At 39.0% G+C, this 7,202-nt stretch overlaps 1 pseudogene; it reads right to left on the bottom strand.

Moving 5' to 3' along the window:
- Positions 1–2,646: 2,646 nt before the first annotated feature.
- On the bottom strand, positions 2,647–7,001 carry LOC124374726 (annotated as a pseudogene).
- Positions 7,002–7,202: the final 201 nt, after the last annotated feature.

Below are 7,202 nucleotides of genomic sequence, written 5' to 3'. Positions count from 1 at the left end.
GTGTGTTGCCAGAGGTCGATATGGCTCATTTGTCACTGCCACAGAATAATGGTTTTTGTAACAGAGTATTAAAATGATCCCCAATGTATGTTGTTCGCATGGATTCTTCAGGCCGATAAAAGAATAGGACAGCAAGTGAAATGGCTGAACTCGAGCCTCAGTGGGAAATCCGATGTATATGTAAAGTCTAATAGTATGTCTGCTAGAGTCCAGAGGAGTTTAAGTGTGATAGGAGATTTCGCCCATTGGTGCTGTGGAGTAACGACTAAACGACAGTTAAAACCTTTATTCACTAATCAATATTTAATGTCAAAATTTGAAAATAGCTTAAGTGAGCAAGTAACTGAAGCCTTTTCAGAAATAGAGAATGTCCAATTTAGGTTATGAAGAATTACAGTGCAGAAGTAGAGAGGACCTTCGCACGTGTCGTGGATGTTGGCGTTAACATAACCAAGTTAATCGATCGATTTCAGAAGCAGGAATTCACAAACGAACAGAGAAATGATCACAAGAGTTTTAGTTTGTTACAGGTGAGCGCGCACCATACAGTACGTCAGTTACAATTGTTACAACTTGTTACACGCCTAGAGATATTGAGGTCAATGTCGAGAGGGGAAGATCCCGAATTCTATAATAACTGTAGATAAGCTAAGAGAGGATTTAACAAAATTAACAGTTGCATTAAAAGCGGGACAGCTATGACCTAGCGATAACCAGTGGAGGAAGTGTCCTAAATACCCTTAAGTTAGAATAGCTGATTGTGTAAATTTCTGGTAACTCAATCTTAATAAATTTTGCAGATTCCAATCAAGAAACTTACGTCCCAATGGAGATTGTATACCCCTTTAATAATACCTTTTGCGTGGAATAACCAGACTTGTACCATTAAGCAGGAAACGTCATTTTTGGTTAACAGTGAAGACAGTATGGTAGTGATACAGGGAGCAGCCTTGCAGCACTGCCAGCCGAATATTAATCCACTAATTCTATGGTCCCTAGATACGCCGGTGATGCTGTGTCCGGATCACGTTGCCCCTAGAAAAACATTTATGGGTGCGACCATACAAGAGCTGAGCTCACTATGTGTATTTTCATGTGTGTCAGGTGACGTGCCACTTATCACCCAGATAGACGACTTCACCTATGTACTAACCCATATTGTTGAGCATTTAGAGTTTGTGTTGCAGATACACTTCGAACGACTACAGTTAAGATAACAGAGCGTAAGAGCCTGGGTGCACTAATACGTGAGAGTGCCGTGTGATTGTAGCTTAGTCGCTGACTCCCACATTTTGGTTTCAGAAAGCTATCCGTGTAGAACAGGAAGGCGGATAAGTTAGCTGTGGCACACATACTTTCCAGCTTCGTGGTCAAAAATTAAAAACTTTGAAAATCACCTCTAAAATTAATCATGTTTCCAGCACTTTCGAGAGACACTAGAACGAATGCTTAGACAAACGAATGGCCTAGTCAACTGCCGCACTGGAATTTATCTTTTTCAGAACATAGAAAGTTAGAGAGCCCGACGCTTAAGGTTTTGTCAGTGGAGAGGGACATGTAATACATCACTGTCAGCCGTGCTGCACTCCATTTATTTTTGTTTACTAACCATAATTGTTGTGAGAAATCCCCATCTAGTAGGCTTAGGAATAGGAGCATTTGTGAGAGCAGAAAATGAACCACCCTTAAATTTGGCTGGGGGTGTGTGACGTCGGGGCCCATGTTCCCGCCGTCTGGGAAGTACTGGAGGGGGAGGTCAGCAAGGTGAGCGCCCGAGGCGGTGTGTACGTGAGAGGACTCCGGCGCGAGCGGACGTCCGAGCTCCCTGAGGGCCGATCTAGTGTAGGGCTTAGCCTAGTGATGGTCGTGACGCGTGGTGTCCGTGGGTTTCGGAAGTGTTTTGTTTAAGTTAATAAAGTTGCTGTAATCTGAGCTGCGTTTGGTTCCTGAGTACACCCCCTTCGCCCCAGCTGAGCAGGAGGCGTGACAGTATCCATTGCTTCTAAGATCCAATTAAACATTCTTAAATTCCTCTTTTATCCGTCTTTGTCTGAGTATAAACCTCTTTGCTCTATCAAATAACGAGTAAGCTACTCCTTCTATGACAGATTTTTGATGGTTGGACTGATAATTTAAATACTTTACTGTGTGTGTGTTTTCTTTCGAAAAACAGTTGTCTTAAGGACATACTATCTCTTCATACACACACATCCAAAAAGGGAAGCTTGTTTTGGACTTCCACTTCGATTGTGAGGCGGATGGGAAGGAGAAATTAATGTGACTCAAAAACTTATTTAATTCAGGGTCTCCATGAGGAAAAATAACAAAAGTATCATCCACATACCTCACACATCGTGTTATTCGTTAGTGAAAGAAAAATAAAAAATTTATTATTTTTTCATGAACACGTCAAGATTCAAACTATCACTAAAACTCAAAATCGTGTCAAGGTTTTTACAATTCCAGCCAGAAATATTTGATTATCTACAGCTTTTAAAGCATGTTATTTTAAGCATGTTAAATACAATAGTGATAAATATTAAGTATTTGTAGATATAGTTTTATGATATATTGTTCAAATATTGGCATGTTCTAAGTTATTTACATTACAATTAGAGCTCAATTTACTCAGCTCAATTGAAACTATTACCTATGCAGTTTCCTGGGACCTTCACCGAAAGGCAGGAAAGCGTACTGGTGTCTTCCTTTAAAGTTGACCTCGGAGAAACGATCAGGGTCAAACTTGTAACGGGTCCGGATAGATGTCAGGATCATGGTGGATGGCGTATGTGGGGATTATTATTCGTACTCCTTTGTCTATAATCAGATCGGTGTCTGGAAACTGGTAACTGTCCGTGCAGACCCTCGTGAGAAATGGAAGGGAAGCGTATCGCCGCAAAGTTTCTGTGGAAACAAACATAAAAATACCACGAATTCAGTACAAAGATATAGATGATTTCAGTATAAAGACCTATTGCGTTAATCGAAAGGCTTTACATGTTTTAATTACTAAAACAATTTTACCGTTGATAACCTGGTCCATGTAAGTCATGTCCTGTAGCGCCTGGTAGGTTATCTTGTTGTCGTAGTTTGGCCAACACCTCGTCTATCTCTTGCCGCAGTCGCTCCTGTACTGTCGGACTTTTGGCCAGCTCGTACAGACAGAAGCTGGTGGTAGAGGCCGCTGTCTCGAACCCTGCCAGGATGAACACGAACGCTTGAGCGGTCATTTGTTCCAGAGTAAGTTCTGAAACAAAGAAGCAGACAACATAACAGAAACAAATAATATTGGAAATGCTAAATTAAATAAAATTCCTATCAATGTTTGGTTTTGTTTCAACCTACCCAGATAATAAACCGACACAACGGGCCTGACAGAACGTATCTAAAGAGGTAGCGCACAGAACAGACAGACGGACGGAATGCTTCGTCACTCTTATACTCTTTTACTCTTCTTGGACAAAGAGGAACATAAATGCCATGTTTCAAAGTCTTTAAAACTGTTCTATCAAGTTTACGGACAGACAGACTGCCCCTTTGATAAGTTCATCCCAAAATCAATAGCATTGTTCCTTGCCCAAAGAGGAACTAATATATATTATCAAGTTTTAAGTGTATATATATATATATATATATATATATATATATATATATTATATATATATATATATATACGGACGGACGGACGGATATACAGACACGATACGGTTTTAATAAGTCCCTATCGTGTCTTCAATATCAGTATAATAATATAGTACACTGGACATACATAATTGAATTGTAATTATGTTTAATTTATATTATACCGAGAAATCAAGAGTGGTTACAATTATGATTCCTATAACTAATTTTAACTAACCTAAATCTCTGGAAAAAGTGCTGTACACACAAAAAACCTTGACGTCATATAGGTACAAAAGAAAATGAGTCTTGATATTCCCGCAGGTACCTTGCCGCAAACACCACTCTCACACTAATTAGAGAGGCCATATAGATAGTGTGGGTGCTCTACATGAAATGGACTGTGGTTTTCATATTATATGGTTACCAGTTTAATGACAGGTACTCATATTCTATTTAATGTATGATTCATTATACTTTCTGGTTTGAAATTATTAGTGCTCTATTATGTAAGTTTATAATCATATCACTAGACACTTGGAAGTGACTAAAGACTTTTACAAGAACAAAAATATTATGAAAACCCATCGCAAGAGCTCTTTAGTGATATTATTAGGAGGCTTATCTGTAAGTCAACAACTAAGGTTTTTATCAGAACCTGATAAGCAGTGCTTTACATAACGTCGGTTGATAACTAAGTCGGATACAAGATCTATAGAGTATACCTATACATCTATACAACTTTGTGTCGGATCAACAGACGTGTATTTAAGTCAGTTCTGTGGGGATAGTTATTGTACCCATTTGTATATGTACTGTTTATTGTACTAACGGGACTAAAAAATTATTTAAGATCAGTATTCATCGGGACATTCGACTAGAAGTGACAATTTTGTATTGTAAAAATTTTGGACGTATAAATTTACACGTCATTCATTTCGCCAGAAATTGACTAAGCATTTTGGCAATAAGAATAAACTACTAACCGTTATATTCCAAAAAAAGTGAATGTTTTTGTGTGGTATGTGAAGATGGGGCTATTAGAGAAATAAGCCCAAGACTTATGAATTTTTTTATAATTTTAATAAGCATCAGATGGAGAAGACGACGACGACCATTGTTTAAACCCAATAAAAGTAAGGAAGAGATGCATACAGCTCCATAAATACCTTCATACTAAAATAATTAAGTATAAACAAAAGATATTGCTGCGTCATCGCATAAATAGCGTTATGTTGAGAGACTCGCAGGCACAGTTACCACTATTTCTTGGTACGTGTTGCCTTGATGCTTTTTTTGATTCTATTAGGAAAAGAAGCTTAGAAAATTGTACCTAGTCCCTATAAGGACCTTTGCGCTGCTTCCGAAGTGACAGGATATTCTGGACGGGGAGTAGGGGCCGCCTCCTGTCTAGATTCATGAGGAAAAAGTTAGGGCACTAATCTCAATTAATGTCCCCTCGGAAGAAGAGAAAGCCAGCTCTGAACCAGCCTTTCCAGTCAAAACCGGCAGAAGGTGGCACACCCTTATGTCTAGGCTAGCAAGAACCTTTGACTCTTGGGGAACCTAACCAGCTCCAACAGTCATCTCCTGCAGAAGACTAGACCTATCGAATTACCCTTGCGCCCCAGAATTTCGACATTTGCGGTTTAGTGATGTGCTGCTCCTGAGCATCCATAAGGTTGTTCGGGTTTAAGTGACACATCGGTTTTTGCTGTACCCAGTGTGGGCTCAACTAGAAGGCATAAACCAGTCAGAACTGAACCTGCTGGGGATACCTTGACGCTACACATCACTCCACCCAGATGACATTGACTGGAAAGTAAATGTGTTGTAATAAGCAGTTTACTGATAGTGGCAGTTTCAATAGCGGGTCAAAAAAGGGAAAGTTAAGCTCGTTCGAGCGAAAGCGACCATGCGATTTGGGACCCATTGCATGATCCATATAGAAGCATTAGTCGCTGAGCATCTCATTAAGGAACTCTACGATATACTTATATATATGGGTTCAATCAAATACATGTAAAACACTCGTAAAAGGTAAGATTTTTGAACAAATGTACAAGGAATGTGGGATCTGACTGCTAATGTTTTTATTCTTTTGCAGTTCTTGTTGGTTGTCTCTTAGTAACCACCTTTAATAAGGCGTTTTAGATCATTACACTGATCTAATTTCAAATATTATAATTGCTGAATGCTTTGATCATAATTTTATAAAATTTATAAAAAACGTTTAGTTTTAGTTTTGCAGTAGTCTGTTCACTTTTAGATGCATTGGTTTTATTACCCACTAAAAACAAGGGAGGAGTACGTCACACCATGTGCACGTCGTAACAGAATTTTGCTGACGTTGCATGAACAATGTCAAATCTATGTTTATTTCAGGTTCTGCTGCGATAGGTAGAAATCTTACAGAATTATAAGAAATGTTTACATATCTCAGGGGGGGGGGGGAAATACGGTGCCAAGCCTACTGAGTGATAGGCTTCAATGGCGTTCTGCCAAATCCCATCAATGGACATCATCGAACCCGATAGTGCGCGTATGAAAATAAAATTGTATGCATAATCTTAGACGTCTATAATTCACTTCGTTTCTCGAGGTGTCGAGCAAACATACAAATAAACAGAAATAAAATTTGTTCAGTCCCTCGAGTAAAAGCCAACAAATTAATGATTCAAATTATAGCACATATAAGGGTTTCAAGCACAACACAATAGTCGAAAACTGTAGATGATCGAATCTACCTAAGATGAGCATTTGTAAAATAACCGTATATTAACAATCTTGTTTGCCCTCTTCAGTACACTGACGTTTTTATACAAATCAATATTTTATAAACACAATAATTAAAATGTAATACTTACGTTCTTTTGCCGCCATGAATGTTCTTGGTTTAAACAGCACCTAAAATTCGATCTGCCAGTGATTTCTGTGTTATCAGTGTTGTCATAAAGGCTCCTGAGGGTTTTTTTTATATATATATGGTCTTTAACCTGCATTAGTAGATCCACAAAGTCGTTCCTAACAACATTGTTTTTCATCCGATATTCTACAGTATCCTTTACTATTCTTGACAGAAAAATCTGTGTCACATAGGATCCGTAATATTCAATTTTAAAAAAACTTAGCAATTCCTGGCAAACATCTGTGCATTAGAAGTTTAAGAATCATTATCAACTTTGGTGCAACATCATCGTAGCCCACTTTAATAAATTTCGGTGTCCCTATTCTCAATAGAGTTGACCTCCAGTCCCGAACGCACAAGTGGCGATGATGTCTGTGGTGAACCTGGCGATCAGGTCCTTCACCTCGAACTCTCCTTTCTGCAGAACAACTTTGTCATTGTGGTCCCTGAGTTGATCCGCACATCTCCGCATTCAGTAGGAACATGTTCTGTCATCTTCCGGAGGTGAATGTTGGAGTCAGTTTGATTCTCATGTCCTTCCACTCTTGGCCCTCGAGTGAGAACAGATGCTTCGATATGTACCTAATGTACTCGTGAGGTGGTGTGTTGAGAGCTCTCGCGCCATGAAGTGTTGGAAGTCCTTGGTCAGAACGTTCTTGCAAAGATCCAAGTC

The sequence above is a fragment of the Homalodisca vitripennis genome, unplaced genomic scaffold (assembly GCF_021130785.1).
Source record: "Homalodisca vitripennis isolate AUS2020 unplaced genomic scaffold, UT_GWSS_2.1 ScUCBcl_9796;HRSCAF=18411, whole genome shotgun sequence".
In the NCBI taxonomy this organism is placed as follows: Eukaryota; Metazoa; Arthropoda; class Insecta; order Hemiptera; family Cicadellidae; genus Homalodisca; species Homalodisca vitripennis.
This window is presented reverse-complemented; position numbering and strand designations above follow the sequence as displayed.